General features: G+C 41.9%; 1 long non-coding RNA gene across 2 annotated transcripts in view; it reads right to left on the bottom strand.

The window, feature by feature from the left end:
• The window catches only part of LOC110340783, a 63,958-nt gene that overhangs the window by 27,842 nt on the left and 18,132 nt on the right, over positions 1-17,984 (bottom strand). For both annotated transcript variants that reach the window (XR_005870329.1, XR_005870330.1), the window contains exon 5: positions 13,192-13,332. This is a non-coding gene — a long non-coding RNA (uncharacterized LOC110340783). The remainder of the gene's footprint in view (positions 1-13,191; positions 13,333-17,984) is intronic.

Genomic DNA, 17,984 nt, shown 5'->3' with positions numbered 1-17,984 from the left:
ACCTATTAGAGTTACAGTGACTTCTCAATGAAGAATCTAAAAGTCAAAAGATTCTGGACAGATGTCTTGCGGACTCTAAGAAACCACAGATGCCAGCCCAGACTACAATACACAGCAAAACTTTCAATCACCATAAATGGAGAACACAAGAGACTACATGACAAAGCCAGATTTAAACAGAACCTATCCACAAACCCAGCACTACAGAAGGTATTAGAAGGAAAACTCCAACCCATGGAGGTTAATTACACCCATGAAAACACAGGAAATAAATAATCTCATACTGGATGGAGAATGAGTGCCCAGGGCCACACAGCAGTAAATATTACTGACAGCCCTTTTGAAGTCCCAATCCCATCTTTCCACTGTGCAATACTTATCAGTGAACATCTAGCCTTTTCAAATGTTTCTATCTCCATAATTCAGAAAACATGCAAGATGCAAAATAAATCTGGTTGTTATTAAAAATAATCTCATACTGTCAAAATCAAAAGAAGGGAAGCACACACACACACACACACACACACACTACCACCACCACCACCAAAATAACAGTAATTAACAACAATTTGTCATTAATATCTCTCAATATGGACTCATTTTCCCAATAAAAAGACATAGGCTAACAGAATGGATGCAAAAGAATCTACCCTTCTGCAGCATACAAGAAACACACCTCAACACCAAAGATAGACATTACTTCTGAGTAAAGTGTTGAAAAACGATTCTCCAAGCAAATGAATTCAAGAAACAACCTGATGTAGTAATATCTACCAAAATAGACTTCCAACCAAAATTAAAAAAAAAGGACACTTCATATTCATCAAAGGAAAAATCCACCAAGATAATACCTCAATTCTCAACATCTATGCCCAAGCACAAGGGCACCCACATTTGTGAAAGAAACATTACTAAAGCTTAAATCATACATCAGACCTCACACATTAGTAGTGGGAGGCTTCAATACCCCACTCTCACCATTGGACAGGTCATCCAAACAAAAACTAAACAGAGAAATAATGGAGCTAACGGGTGTTATGAAATAAATTGAGCCAAATTAACCTACCAGATATCTACAGAGCATTTCACCCAAACACAAAATAATATATCTTCTTCTCAGTATCTCACAGAACTTTCTCCAAAACTGACCACATATGTGGTCAAAAAGCAAGTTTCAACAGATACAAGAAAATCAAAATACCATCCAAATGCTATCAGACCACTAGGGTTTCAACAACAGAAAGACTACAAACTCATGGAATTGAACAACTCTCTACTGAATGACTACTGGTCAAGGCAGAAATTAAAGTCTTCCTAGAATTCAAAAAATGAATGCACAATATACCCAAATTTATGAGATACAATGAAGATAGTGCTACTAGGAAAATTCATAGTACTAAGTGCTCACATAAATACATTAGAGAGATCTCATACTAGCAAATTAACATCATGGATAAAAGCTCTAGAACAAAAAGAAGCAAACATACTCAAGTGGAGTATTTGGCAGGAAATAAACTGAAGGCTGAAATCAATAAAATAAAAACAAAAAGAACAATAAAAAGAATCAATGAGTCAGTTCTTTGAGAAAATCAACAAGATAGACAAATGCTTATCCAAACTAACCAAAAGACAGAGAAAGAATAGCCAAATTAACAAAATCAGAAATGAAAAGGGAGACATAACAGACACTGAAGAAATCCAAAGAATCACTAGGCCATACTTCAAAAACCTGTATGACACAAAATTGCAAAATCTAACAGAGATGGGCAATCATCTTGATAGATATCACTTACCAACGTGAAATCAAAATCAGATAAACAACTTAATAGACTATACCCTCTAAAGAAATAGAAACAGTCATTAAAAGTCACCCAACCACAAAAGACCAGGATCAGATGGTTTTAGTGCAGAATTCTACCAGACAAAGTGTTAATACCAATACTCTTCAAATTATTCCACAAAATGGAAATAGAAGGAACATTTCCAAAGTCATTTTGGAGGCCACAGTCACCCTGATACAAAAGCAAACATTCAAAAAAGAAATTTTCAAATAAATTTATTTCATGAATATTGATTCAAAAATATGCAATAAAATACTTGAAAGCTGAATCTAAAAACTATCAAGAAGATAATTGACCATGGTTAGATAGGCTTCATTCCAGAGATGTGGGAATGATTCAATATATGAAAACCTGTTAATATAATCCATTATATAAACAAACTGAAGAAAAAACACACACGATTGTCTTATTATATGCTGAAAAAGTCAGGCAAAATCCAACACCCCTTCACGATAAAAGTCTTAGATCAGTGGTGCAAGGGACATACCTACACCTAATAAAGGCAATTTACAGCAAGTTGAACTAACACTTTTGAGTTAAATTTGTATCTAGCCACATTACTGAAGGCGTTTATCAGGTGTAGGAGTTCCCTGGCAGAAAATTTTGACTTGCTTGTATATACTATCATGATATCTACAAATGGGAATACTTTTCCTTCTTCATTGCTGGGTATAGTAGTCTGGGCTGGCATCTGTGGTCTCTTAGTGTTGGTAGAATATCTATCCAGGACCTAATGGCTATCAGAGTGTTCATGTAGAAGTCAGTTATAATTCTGATAGTTCTGCCTTTATCTGTTACTTGACTTTTTTCCTTTGCTGCTCTTAATATTCTTTCTTTATTCTGAGTGTTTTGATTATTATGTGGTGAGGGGACTTTTTTGTGGGCCACTCCATTTGATATTCTGTAAGCTTCTTGTACTTTCCTTGGCATGTCTTTCTTTAGGTTGGGAAAGTTTTCTTCTATCATTTTGTTGAATATGTTTTCTGTACCTTTGAGGCGGTTTTCTTCACCTTCTTCTATACCTATTACTTTTCAGTGCCCCATATTTCCTGGATATTTTGTGTTAGGGATTTGCTAGACTTGAGGTTTTCTTTGGTGGATGGATCTATTTCTCCTAGTGTATCTTCAATGCCTAAGATTCTCTCTTCCATCTCTTGCATTCTGTTGGTTATGCTTGCATCTGTAGTTCCTGATCATTTACCAAGCTTTTCTATTTTCAGCATTCCCTCAGACTGTGGGGTTTTTTATTGTCTCTATTTCAGCTTTCAAGTCTTGAACTGTTTGAATTGTTTCCTTCACTTACTTGGTTGTTTTTTTCTTGGCTTTCCTTGTTTTTGTTAAGAGATTTGTTTATTTCTTGCATTTTTTGGTTTGTCTTTTTCTCCATTTCTTGAATATTTTTGTTTGTTTTTTCTTTTGTTTCTTTTAAGGGATTTTCTTATTTCCTCTTTGAGGGTCTCTTTTATCTCTATAAAGTTGTTTTTAAGATTGTTCTCTTCTGCTCATCTGTGTTGGGATGCTTATGCTGTCATCTTCCCATTCCTTCTTCTAGTGGGTGCCAGTGGGGTCTCTCCCTCTCCTGGTAGATATGGGTCCAAGGTTCTCTTCTGGTGGGTGCAAGCTGGCCCAATGCTCCAATGGCTCTCCTTTTCCTGTGCATGGAGGTGGGACTAACACTGAGATGTAAGTAGACTCTGGAAGGCTTGGTCCACTGGGATGGACTAGAAAAAAAATCATCCTGAGTGAGATAACCCAGACCCAGAAATACAAACATGGAATGTACTCACTTATAAGTGGATATTAACTATAACTATAAAGTAAAAAAATTATCATAATACAGTCCACAAACCCAGAGAGGCTAAGTAACAAAGAGGGCTCAAAGGGAGACACATGAATATCTCTGGGAAGGGGAACTAGAATAGATTTAGCAATTTAACTGGGGTGGGGGGAGATGGAGGGAGAGATACTGGGAGAGATGACTGGAACTGAGAGGCATTTCAGGGTCAAGGTAGAAACTCAGTGCAATGGAAACTCCCAGGAATCTACAAGGGTGATCCTACCTAGGACTCCTAGTAATGGGGGTTTCAGACCTTCTGCAATCAGGCAAGGCTTCCAGTGTAGGGACTGGGACACCAACCCAACCACAAAACCTTTGACCTACAAGTTACCTGCAAGATGTGCTAGGGTAAAGGTGGTGCAGAACTTGTGGGAGTGGCCAACCAAAGATTGGTTCAACTCGAGACTCATGCTACAAAAGGGACCCCGTGTCTGACACTGCCTGGGGGGCTAGGAACTGAGGCTGGATAGCCCAGAGACCTAGTATAGAACCAAACACTATTGGCAAAAAAAGATTCCTAATGTTTCTCTGCTAATTTTTTAGACTGGAGACTAGCATAATCATCATCAAAGAGGTTTCTTCCAGCAGATGCAGAAACCCACAGCCAAACTTTAGGTGGAGCTCAGAAGAGCAGGAGGAAGAATTGTAGGTAGGAACCAGAGGTATTGAGAACACCACAAGAAAATGGCCCATAAAATCAACTAACCAGGGCACTTAGGGGCTCACAGAGACTGAACCAACAACTAGGGAGACTGTAGAGATCTGACCTAGGTCCTCTGCATATATATTATGATTGTGTAGTTTGGTGTTCTTATGGGACTCCTAACAATGGAAGCAGGGGCTATCTCTGATTATTTTACTTGCTTTTGGTGATTCTTTTCCTTCCACTGGGTTGCCTTGTCCAGCCTTAATATAAGGGGATATGCGTAGTCTTATTGCAATTTGATATGCCATGTTTAATTGATATCCTTGGGAGGATATGGAGGAAAGGAGGGAGGAGGAATTGAAGTTGGGATGGAATATATGAGAGAAGAAAATAAAAAATAAAAGATTTTAGGTATGTTTAGTGGAAATAGAAGGATACAGAGACCAATGCTCTTGAAATAGAGGCAGTTTCAAATGTTTCACTTGATTATAAATGGTTCATTCCTTGTGTGCCATTGTGTGACTCCTCATGGAAAGACATGAATAAACAGCTATTCATTCAGCCCATATAGACACCAAAGCAAAAAGAAACAAGTCTGCTTATGACCAGTTTAATGAATCAATGAGTTTATTCGTATTACTCACAGGAGCTAGGGTATAGGAATTATTTGTAGGAACATGGATGACTCAAAGGCATCTGCTTCTCCAGAAAGCTCACCCAGCATAGTGACAGCTCAAGAAAGCTGCACCACTGGAGCAGACATCTCCTTGAAGACCATCTACCCATCATTATATTTGTGTCCGGTCTCCTTATGGTATTTGTAATCTGCTACCTAACTGCTTTCCTTTCTACTCTTCTTTTAGAACTCTTGTTCCTATTTTCTGCTCTAGCTCAACTGAGCTTCAAATGACTTAAATTCCCACAGAGTTCACTCCCAGGCCTTAGGAGACACTCTCTAGGATCTTCGGAACGGGACTTACGAATCGTGTAACTTTCTTAAGTTTGTGACCCATGGAAGTTTGGTCAACTTCCTGGGTCTTATAAGGCTCCCCTCCCTGTAAGAGGGAATATTTCAATTAAGATGCCCCAGCTATATTACAAGTGCTGAGAGAAATCTACAAGCAACCAAAGGCTTATGACACCATAAGGGCATCAGCGTGCAATGAACACCTAGATGGTGAGTGTATTAAAGAGACAAATAGATGAGGCAATAATATACATCTGTACAAATCTCTGTACTTGTAGTATTCTTTATAAAGCCAACAAGGTTTTTAAAAGGAAGCTGCTCTATTGCCACTTGAAAGATGAGAAAGCTGGGACAGGTGTGGACTAGAATAAGGGCCCCTTGATTTGGGGGTTAAAGGTGTAGATTCAAGCTCTACATTCTCCTACCTACTAGATTTGCAATGATCATTGTGTATATTACTGCTTAATCTTGAGACATGTGACTGTATTTTCTCTATTTCCAAGTACTTGGGAAGGGAATTGGCCCCTGTTCATGACCAAATATAGATTCTCTCTCTCTCCTGGATCCCCAAGGTGTTGGCTTTTAAATTAATATATGCAAAGAGCTTTGAACAGTGTCTGCTATGTAGTAAGGAGTATATGCGTGTTAATTAGTATTCTTATCTCTTTGCTCCAGCACCCACACACTGTCTGGCACATTCTGAGTGTTCAACAAATAAATACTGATGGAATTGCTGGAAGGTATTCATCATCCTGTGCTGGAAAGAGATTTATAAACAAATAATGGAAGTTCAGTAAGGTATTCAATAAGTTTACAAGCATGCGTGGTGAATAACGAATGTGGAGCTTCTTGTAGTGAGATGAGGGATGCGGGAGGTTTCTGTGAGGTAATCCATGCAGTAGAGCTTAAAGGAAAAGGAGCATAAAGTTTAGCTAAAGAGAATGAATCAGAGACATGTAAGATAGGGAGTTACCAGTGCAGAAAAGCCCCTAATTATGATGGGGCAATGCGTGCTCAGAGCTAAGCAAATATCAGAGTAGCTGGGGGTCAGAGTAGAAAGGATATTGTGGTAGAAGATGCTAGTGCAGGACCAGATGTGAAAAGCTTCCTATGTCAGGGTAAAAATGTCAGATCTTATTTCCAGATGGCAGTGTGGAGCCAATGAAGAGATGTCAAGCCAAAGGATGTGGAGCTATGCTGTATGGAGGCTAATCTATGACTCTAGGCAAGACAGATTGAAGAGAGTGAGACTGGAAGCAGAGAGACTAGCCAAACTAGGTAAAAATCATAAGAAGTTAAGGCGAGGTTGTAACCACAGAGAGAATGATGAACAACTAGACTACAAATCTGTTTACAAAATGTCATTAGAGAACGTGGTACCCCATTGGGGATGCTGGAGAAGGAAAGGAAAGCCACAGAGATGGCATTACTAGTTCAAGTGTGTATGACTAGGTAAATAAATACTAGCACTGATGACCCAGATAGAAGAAACTGCCATATGAGTAGAAGAGGAGGTTCCCTTTGGATGGTCTGTGTTTGGAACTCTTGTTCAGTGTGCTAAGACTGCTGTCCATCAGGCCAATGAAACCGAGTCTGAAAAGAGAAACTGCACAGGGGTTGTAGGTTTGTCAGCTACATGGAACCAATGGACAAATGACATCGCCAACTATAGAAGAGAATGAACTCAGTCAGGGTGAGAATATAACATGTATTAGACATGCATGAGAGAGTGGGGGAGCCAGTCTGCCCATGACCTTGGAAACAGGGAAATGCAAGCGTTCTCCTAAGAATTAAATAGTATTAAATGAACATATGCATGTGAAGAGTTAATTGTAGATGTAAACTAAAATGCTGAATGGCAGGCCCACAGCTTGAGAATACCTAAGACATCAATCAGAGTGGCCTTGTGAATTAGTTACTTTTCTCATTGTTTTGACAAAACGCCTAACAAAAGCAACTTAAAGGAGGCAGCATTTATTTGTCTCTTGGTTTGGGAGAATGCAACTCTTCATGGAAGGGAAAGTATGACAGCAGGCAGCCACACTGTGGCAGGGCTGTGACACTAGAACTCCTCACAGATTGGCAGAATAAACAATTAGAAGACAAACAGACTTAGCTGTAAAACCTTGAAGAGACATCTCCTAATGACCCACTTCCTCCAGTGAGGCTCCATCTTCTAAAGGTTCAAAACTAGCAATGCCAGCTGGGGAATCACAGGAGCCTGGGCAGAGTGATGCAATTCACATTCAAGCCACAGTAGTCTGCCTCTGTCTCTCGTGGGCTGATGACAATCTTACAACAATGATGCGTTCAGTCTAACTTCAGAAGTCCCCATAATCATTCAAAGTCTCATTATTCAAACTTCTAAAGTCTCTTCTGAGATGCAAGGTAACTTCTTAACTGTGAACATCTGTAAAGTGTGTGTGTGTGTGTGTGTGTGTGTGTTTAAAAACAAGTTACATAGTTCCAGTACAGAATGGCACAAAACAAGCATCCAGTTCCCAAATGGAGGAAAGGAAGCACAGACCAGAACAAGACTTCACTCTGTGTCTGGCATATAGGGCTCATGATGAAACAGTCTAGGCTGCAACAGGCTTGGGCAACTCCACCCTTCCAGCTTTGTCTCCTGCAGAACATGTAACCTCTAGCTTCAGTGAATTCAGCTCTATGCATGGTACCTTCCTTGCAGTTGTCTCTTGATTCTGGCATCTCTAATATACTGGGATTTCAATTTAGACTTTATTTTACATCTTCACACAATAGCCTCTTGGAGCCTCTAGAGGGAATCCAATTCTGATATACAGAGGCTGATTTTGAAGGCCAGATTTCATTCTGATCCCTCCTTTTCCACACCCCCAGCTTATGGAGCAGCAAAGAAAAATGTCCAACAATCACATAGCAGCTGCAAAACCTGACCCAGTGATCCTAGGATTCCGTGCAGAGTTTCAAAAGCCAAGATGCCACTAAACTCCCAACAAATCATAAGGGCTGTCACCTCTAAGAGGTAATACCCTGTGCTCTGCAGAACGAACTCCTTGATCATTCTCCCTTTGGCCACACTGGGCCAATTTAGGCTGTGCTTGTACTTAAAGTAGAAAGAGGGGAGTGGGAGGGAAGGAAGAGTGTTTCAAAGGCTTTTCTAAATTTAATTATATGTCATTTTGTAATTGTATTTCATAATTGTGTAATTATCCCTGACTATTTTTCTTTAAGTAATAGAACTAGTAATTACATACTAATTGAAATGTGTGATCTCATCATTAGGATATGTAAATATATAGTAGTGTGAAGAAAGGTAATTACAATCCTAAGACTAGCAAAACCTCACACATTCCCTGCTTCTACTCCTAAGCTCTTTGCTCCAGTGGGTTTAGAAATCTCACCTGGACAGGGAAGATAGGCTCCAAGGTCTAGGAAGCATGTGACCAGCACCTTTCCCAGCAAACCTGGGCAGCAAACATCAAGATCACCTACCTTCTTGCCACAATCCTACCCACAATGCCTCTTGTGCTCTCTCTCTCTCTCTCTCTCTCTCTCTCTCTCTCTCTCTCTCTCTCTCTCTCTCTCTCTCTCTCTCTCTCCAACTACAAAGGGGTTGGATAGGAGGCTTGAGGAGAGAGGTTGATAGCTCTCTCAAAACTATCTGAATTAAAGGGCCAAATTGGCCATGACTCTTGTTCCTACTATGCACAAAGGGAAAAATTAATATAACCCTTGTCTTAGGGTTTCTATTGCTGCAACACAACATCATCATCAAAGAACAAGTTGGAGAGGAAAGGGTTTATTTTGCTTAAACTTCCATAATCAGAGTCCATCCATCACTGGCAGAAGTCAGAACAAGACCCAAATAGGACAGGAGCCTAGGGACAGGAGCTGTGCAGAGGCCATGGAGGGGTGCTGCCTACTGGCTTGCTTCCCATGGCTTTTTCAGTCTACTTTCATGTAAAACCCAGGACCACCAGCCCAGGAGTGGCACCACCCACAATAGGCTGGGCCCTCATCTATCAATCACTAATTCAGAAAATACCTTATAGCTAGATATCATGGAGGCATTTCCACAACTTGGCTTCTTCCTCTCTGATGACTCTAGCTCATGTTGAGTTGACATACAAAATCATCCACTACAACCCTCTAGCTCTGAAGTAGCTGCCATACCCTTGATCAACCATAGATTCGTATATACAGTTGTCTGGGTAAGTATTCCTTATTGTCCATCTTCCTTAGCATATTGAGTTTACCAAATAAGAACACTTGTCTCTCTAGGGATGAGGCCAGATCTGCTCATAGTTGTGCTTTGAATGCTTGTTGCCTCTAAACTTTCATGTTGAAATTCATTTATCATCCTAACAATATCAACAAATGTGTTCTTGCCAAACCTGCTGGTTGTGATCATTTGTTTTACAAATCAACTTGCCACACCCAGAATTACCTAGGAAGTGAGTTTCAACTGAGGAATTATTTAGATCAGATGGCCTGTGGGTATATCTCTGGGGGATTGTCTTGATGTTAATTGATGTTGGAAGACACCATTCCCTGGGCAGGAGAAAGCTAGATAAAAACAGTAAGCAAGTGGGTATCATAGGAGCATTTATTTCTCTCTGCTCTTGACTGTGGCTGTGATGGGAAAGTGACATGTCAACTCAAACCACCAAAGATAGGTGGAAGATAAGCATGGTAGAGAAGTCAAAATACAAGACAGCTGAGGTAACAAACAACAGGTGACCACCACCAACACCAGTTCCCAAGATGTGAGAACATAATCTGTTATGGTATAGACCATAAGCAGATGGTCAGCAAAGGCTGTAAAGGAGACAGCCCAGACTGAAGCACCTTGTAACCTTTAGCAAAGCTCAGACTTGGAGTTGAAATATAGTTCATTTAGTATAATGTTTGCCTAGCATCCATAAAGCCCTAGGTATGATTCCCCAGCAGCACGTAACCCAAGTGTGATGGTACACAATTGTACTCCCAACACTCATGAGGTAGAAGCTGGGGGACCCAGAGTTCATGAACACCCTCATCTAAATATAGAGTCCAAAACCATCCTGAACTTACATGAAATCCAGTCTTTAAAAAAGAAAGAGACCGAGGAATGGCTCCATAGGTAATAGTGCTTGCTGGCTGAGTTTGAGGACCCGAGTTCAAATCCCCAGGACATACATAAAATGTTGGGCACGGTCATATGTGCTTTTAATACTGATACCCACCGGGCGTTGGTGGCGCACGCCTTTAATCCCAGCACTCGGGAGGCAGAGGCAGGCGGATCTCTGTGAGTTCGAGGCCAGCCTGGTCTACAAAGTGAGTTCCAGGACAGCCTCCAAAGCTACAGAGAAACCCTGTCTCGAAAAAAAAAAAAAATACTGATACCCACTGGAGAGTAGTAAAGACAGAAAATCTCTGGGAACCACCAGCATAAGTTGAAATTCAATGAAGTACCCTGTCTCAAAGCAATAAGGTAAAGCTTGTTATAGCAGGACACCTGATGTCCTCTTCTAGCCTTCTAGCCTCTGCAGCACACATACATAGGAGCTGATAACATACACATATACACAACACATGCCTGTACACACACACACAGAGAGAGAGAGAGAGAGAGAGAGAGAGAGAGAGAGAGAGAGAAAGAGAGAGAGAGAGAGACAGAGGGGGGGCTGCTGTGCACTTGGAAAGGTCAGAAGACAATCTCAGGCGTCAATGCCTCTTTCCACCTTGTTTGAGACAGGGTCTTTTTACTATCGCCTGCTGTCTACACCAAGCTGGCTAGCCTGTGAGCTTCCACAGTTCTCCTGTTTCTGCCTCCCATCTCCCCACAGGAGCTCTGGGATTACAAATGAGTACCAGCTACCACACCCAGTTTTCCATGGGTTCTGGTAATTCAAATTCAAACCCTCGTGCTTGTGCAGCAAGCACTTTACCCACTGAGCCGTTTTGCTAGTGCTGAACTTCATAATGGCTTTCAATAATCAAGATAAAAATGTAGATCCACAGTGTCGCAGATTCAATTAGAGAGCATCATTAAGTGCCTGGCACATAATGAATAGGAAGCAATGGTCAGAGAAGATAATAAACCTTTGCCTGTAGGATTCCTTCCTCCTTCCTAGAAATTGCCTCTAGCTGCTTGGCTAACCCACCATCTTACTGCCCATCCTACTAAGAAAAAGAGCTACTATTTACTGAGCAATTAGTAGCATTCCTTGAATTATCTCACTTAATTCATCCAACAACTCTGTGAAATAAGTAATGTTATTATCTTGTTTCCAGATGTGGAAATCAAAGCTTGATGAGGTTGCAGTACTTGTTTGAGTTATATGACTGGTAATTTTAAGTATCTGTGGCTACAGGGTCCATCCATTTGCCTGCCTCATAGTAAACCTCTCATGGCAGGCCTCCAAAATCAAGCAGCCCTTTACATAGAGTTTCTATGTACTGGACACTGTACCATATTCAAGGACCCAGAAATAAGTATGATCCAGAGGTCTTCCTTTTATATATGAACTAACACACTTAACAAAGTACTGTTAAAGGCAAAGGACATCATGGAAAGCCTGTATTGGGAAGTTTGGAGCTCACCAACTGTGTTGTGGAACTGAACATTCTAAGACAAGCCTGTGATGGGCCAGTGGCCAAAAGAAAAGGATGTCATAGAGAACCACATTCAAAGAACAGAGTTCAGGGGACTCTTAAGAAGTTCCTGAGACAAAGTTTGTGTAAGGATCATGAGATGCATAAGACTGGATATGCCTTGAGGACCCTCCAAGACATGCTGAGGGATGTGTGAATTAGCTGTCAAATGGTGAGAATTGCTAATGGGGTCTAAGTGGGAGAAGACATTTCACTCTGAAACAGATTGGATCCACTGTTAACAGGGAATGGACAAAACAGGAAGGAAGCCAGAGGCAGGAGGATTCTCTGTTGGGGAATATTGTGGTAAACCAAGAAAGAGATGATGAGGACCTCACCTGAGAGCACTTTCCACAGGGTGGCGACGAGAGAAAGGAGCCACCCACCATGACAGATGCAACATCTCCCTGCCTAGGTTACTGGGACTGTGTGGAGGATGCAGGAAATGCTAGGCACTAGGACATTCCCAAACAGGAGAACGTCAAGAGCATGGGGATAAGGGTGGGAGACACCTGTGGAAGTTAAGAAAGAGACACATGATAGGAAGTTGAATACATCACTAATACTCAGGAGCAGGATCTGGGTCAGAGATAAAAATATGTTGGCCATGAAGGAAGACAGAAATCAGGGCAGCAGGAACTGGCACAATCCACCAAATGGAAAACATGGAGAAAAGTCAAAGACAGGAAACCTGGGTGGAGAAAGCAGGGTCCAAGACTTTAGTGGAGGGTGTTGTAAACGTTTCCACAAAGAAGACTGAAAGGGAAATGAGCAGGGATGTAGAGAAATTAGGGCAGCCAAGGGAGAGAAACCAGGCAAAGAGTGAGCAGAATAAGACAACACAATTCTTTTTCTAAGCTTTTACAAAATGGGGGGGGGGGGCGTGCATGAACTATCAGAGGGTGTTGGATCCCCTGGAGCTGGAGTTACAAGCAGTTATAAATGCCCAGCGTGAGTGCTGAGAACCAAACTCAATTCTCTGGAAGAGCAGTAAGAGGTCTTAACTACCCATCTCCAACCCAAGAGATAATCTTTTTGAGGTGTTAGACTGTGAATGGAAGAAGATGGCTTGTTAGCAAAGTCCTGGCTCTAGAGGAGACAGGAGGGCATGGCACTAAGGATGGAGAGGGGGTTGTGTTTCATGAGGAGTGCTTCCTTCAGAGGGCCTGGTGGTGGTGGAGTATCTTGGACCTTAGAGGAGAAAGCTCAGAGAGCAGAATATTTTACTGAGTTTGGAACCATATGTTTGCAATAGACCTGACCACCATGTCTCTGTACTTACCAACATCTGAGCACAGGAATGATGAAGTCATTGGTTCATGGCACAAGTGGGGAGAAAGGAATGAGTCCAAGAAGTCTTGGCAGATGCTGACACACACGCAGTTCATGATGGCTGACAACTGTTCCCACTTCAGAGGACTTCCTGCTAGGTACAGAATGCAGTGAAGACATGGATGCGATGACAGGCGGGGACTAAAGAATCCAGAGAATGGGAGAAAGAGTGCCGGGGTGCGTACAGGAAGAAAAGGGGAATCTGAAAATAGTAAATGATAACCTGGAGCGATAGGAGGAAGAGCCAGCAGTTAACATCCTAGAACATCACAGCAGGGCTATCCCAGCCAACACCAAGGTGCACGGCCTGACTGAGGACATGACTAAGATTATTGAGTCAGGAGGTCAAATATTTCAGAAACCATACACTAAGTGCTGTCTACACCATCCTTTCTGAAACGTTAAAAGGAGAATGCATGAATACCTGAAGCAGACAGAGCCTGATGTTATGATTATCTTGGGAACCATGGAAGGCAAATGCTAATTAAAATGTGGGCAATATTTGGCAATGCAGCGATTAGAAAAAGCAAACCCAAGAAAATAGCATGACGCAGTCATTACAAAGGCACTTTAATTAATGTCCTTGACACCTGGTTCCCCAAGAATGACATCGAATCAGAAATATGGATTTTCATCTCAGCTATTCTGCTTCAAAGTTAGAGGTGTGGGTCACATCATAACCCCTTTGAGCTTTGGTTTTCTTCAGCTGAAAAACATGGGTAACAATATTGTTATCAGTTACAGGACTGAATAAGAAAGTGATTTGTAAATAGTATGTATCAAAGATTCCCAGACATATATGAACCTTAGAATGTCCTGGAATAAACGCTAAAAGTATAGACAGAAGGCAGAGGTAAGGGAGATGGCTCCTGATCTCTCTTCCTCTCAGACTCTAATCTACTCCCATCATTCCGCCTGGAAAACCTACAGGAGCTAGCCAGCTAGTGAACCAGGTGAGGCATTTTGTGGTTGATCTCCAGGCCCTTGAAGACATGAATAACCAGCACTCTTCTCTTCCAGTGGCCCTCCACTGCCTTCATGACGAAGCTCACTCTCCTCAGGACAGTCCTTCCATAATCTAACCATCCCATACCCTTCTCACACTCACTGCTCGGAAACTTAAGGTGGAAATGGGGGTCATTCAGACCCATGTGGTTTCTAGACCATGACTACTTATTGTACCATTCTAGCTATTGAACTATCTCCACAGGTCCATTTCCTCTGAGACTGACTCTTCAGCCTTTCTCCAAGGTCTGTCTTAAGTTCTGTCACCTCTGTGAATGTATCACTGATAACTTCCAGCTGGAAAGCGCCTCCCTCACTCTCTGCTACACTCTACAGGTTGCATCTGAAGCATATGGATGCTTCCCCTCAAACCATCTCACATCAGCCATCTGTCACCACTTTCCCCGTAATGAGTTCCCGTGTGGCCAGGTATCATATAACACCTATTAGACTGGAAGCTCCATAAGCAGAGAAACCATGTCCTGAATGCCTTACATTCCCCAGTTCCCAATGGTACACTAGCTTAAGACACACCCTATGTCTTTCTCTAATCCACTGGATCCTGTACCTTCTTTGAGACCTAGTTTAGATAGTATCTCCTGCATCTCCCTATGCAGAACAAATCCATCTTCCTTTCTCCTGCTGTCACTCTGTGCCCTGTATATACATCCCTGCAGAGAGGCCCTGTTCTGGTTGGGAGTGTATGCTCTCCAATCTCTCTGTCTGTGTTCAAACCCTGAGACCCTATTGCTAAAGCCTATGTAACATTGGAAATTTACTATGCCAATTTCTTCATGTTACCTATCACAGGAAATGAGTGTCTCAGTAACGTACTTAGCCTAGAGCTGGGCACATATATTAAATGCAAAATCAGTGTTAGCTTCTAATATTTTTATTTGCCTCTAAGTTTCTTGAAAGCAGGTCTTGCGTCTTGTTTTCTTTTTTTTTTTTTTTTTTGGTTGTTGTTGTTTTGTTTGTTTTTGTTTCCCAGATGTCTATGCAATGTCTGTTATATAGTATCTGCTCTATCCATGATTTGATTTCATGAATGAATATGCGGTTAGTATCCAGTACATATATGGGTGGGTGGGTTGATAGATAGATAGGTACTCCATAAAATGTTGACTAGATGTGTGAGTGAGTGAATCAGTAGTCCATATATATTGTCTGGTTAGTTTGTCGCTTAAAGCAAACAAATGAACAAGGAAATGAATGACTAATAGGCATTTAATAAGAAGGTTGAATGGTTGCATGGTTGAATTAACAAACATATTTTTCCACAAATAGCAGATGTTCCATAAATGTTGGCTGGTTGCATGAATGAGCAAATACCCCCAAGATGTAACTGTAGCCTGAATTTGATGCTAAACAGCTATGAAGCTTGAACATGGGACAGAGGGAAGGATTGATAACATCTGCCCACCCCCATAACTGCCTCTAAAATTGTTCCTTTATCCCTGGCATTTCTGAAACCCACCCTCAACACATGCACTAGACACCTGCTTCTGTATACTGTCTGGGACTTCATAGTGAGACAGAAGCATGGGGATGGGGAAAAGAGCTGGACAAGGGCTGACCTCACCCTCTTCTCCCCACTCAACTGAGGACCAACCATCCAGGATCCTGTGCTCCCAAGACTGGCATCTATGTCACTCTTTAGTGAGGAGGAAACTTTCACCTTAAAACACATTGATATCAAATCCTGCGTTGTTGTTGTTTGCGGGGCAGGAGTGTGCCCACTAATACACTCACACATTCTTGGGGCCATTCCTCAGCCCTGCCTTTACCTTGACAGCCCCAGTAACTCACAGCTCTAGTTAATGAATTATTTTGTAACATGTCTGGAGATGCATGAGCTAGAAATCTCACACATGTTGGAGGATTTGCCATTTCCATTAAACATGCCAGTCATTTCGTGGGTAATTAAATGTGCAATAATGGGCTCTAATTTCCATCTTAAATGAATTCCCAGGAGCAGCAGAAAAGGAGATGCAGAGTGTAATTTTCTCGTGCATTTTTCTCCCCCAAAAGCTTTTTAGCATATGGAAAAAGAGGGACTGAATAAAACGAGTTGGTTTTGAGCTTGTACCACATGTGGGTTTTCTACAGTTGTCCCTGCATGAAGAAAGACAACAATCTCACACTCTCTCCTGAAGTTAGGAAAGAAAGGAGGAGCATGGGCAGGAGCAGAAAATGATCACATTGTCAAGAGGAGGCTTCTCTGCAGACCCTGCCACAGACTTGAGGGCCATCAGCCTTCCACCTCCCCTCCATACTCTTCATGGTGTTAACGTGTGCTGTGTGTATATGCATGCACACACACACACACACACATACACACACACACACAAACACACAGAGGAAAGGGCTTTGCCTTCCAATTCTAGAAGTACAGCTTGGAGCCGGTTTCCAAGAATGGCAGGAAGCAGGAGGAAAGAAAAGGAAAGGGTCCACTTCACACTGTGAAAACAGCACAGGTTCCAGTTTGAGCCTCATCATTAGCTATGAGAATAAGTTGAACAGCTCACAGCCTCCCTGGTCTGCACTCAGAGACATCCCTCCCTTCGTGCCATCTTTGGGGGAATGATACCAAAGGGGCATGAAGCAGGGCTCCTCCTGTGGTTACATATTTGGAGGACTCAGTAGAAGCGTGTCACTGCCCAGGCCTCCCAGGCCTAGGTGTCCTCTGAGGGTTTCTCTGGGTCACCTCAGCTTGGCACGCCTCTTCAGATGGATGAGGATGCCAAGAAGAGGCTGACCAGCAATAAATAAATTGGGCTGCCTCCCTGCTCCTCTGGCTAGTCCCCATACTAGGCCATCTGGAAGGGAGATAAGCAAGTAATCCTGAGGATATATCTCAGGGTATCTCTGTCCAGGAAATGGACTGCGGAATAGCTAAGCTGGAAGCAGGCCTGGGGTGGAGGTGGGTGTGAAGGTGAAAGGAAATGAAATTATCCTGTTGACTCAAAGCTGAGGTTCCACTCAGACAAACGGGTAGATTAAGGTGTCCTGCAAGTGGTGGTGTGGGATGTTTTTCGTGAAGCAAAATATGACCTGAACTGAACAGACATAGCTCTGGGTTCTGTGCAATGGGTGGAAGGGAATAGTCTACAATTCCCAGGATTCACTAGGGGACCCTCGTAAGTTCTACCATTTTCTTATTATTTTTACAAGATTTATTTTTTATTGTTTTTTTAATCTGTGTAAGTATGTGAACATGAGTGCACACACCTGTGGGGACTGGAAATGTCAGACCTCCCAGGAAACAGAGTTACGGGTATCTGGGAGTCACCTGGCCTGGGTGCTGGGACCTGAACTTATTTAGCAAGAACTCAATAAGTGCTCCTAAACACTTACCTACCTCTGCACCCCCCATTTGTTTATTCTCTCTTCACTAAGTGAATTGTCCGAGCATATTTATGAATTGTCAACTTTACATGAGGCAGACAGTTTCCACCATGAATTTAGGAGGCAATTGGATTTAGCTTGTGTCTCTGTTGCATTGTGACTGGCCACTTTCACTTGTCATGTGCTTGAGGTTTCTGAGCCTCGGTGTCTTGATCTCTAAATGAAATCGTTGTGGAGACTGAAGGAGAAACATTCAGAGGAACTGCTGAGAACAATGGCCAGCACTTAGTTATTTTTTTAAAAAAATTCATCCTCACTCTTGTCATGATGAAAGTGTGCTTAAGACCCCAGGGGAAATTTGCATAAAACACACTTTATACAAAATTATGT

The sequence above is a fragment of the Mesocricetus auratus genome, unplaced genomic scaffold, assembly GCF_017639785.1.
Source record: "Mesocricetus auratus isolate SY011 unplaced genomic scaffold, BCM_Maur_2.0 Super-Scaffold_100022, whole genome shotgun sequence".
NCBI classification, from domain to species: domain Eukaryota; kingdom Metazoa; phylum Chordata; class Mammalia; order Rodentia; family Cricetidae; genus Mesocricetus; species Mesocricetus auratus.
The sequence above is the reverse complement of the archived record's forward strand: the minus strand, read 5'-3'. Positions and strand labels throughout refer to the sequence as shown.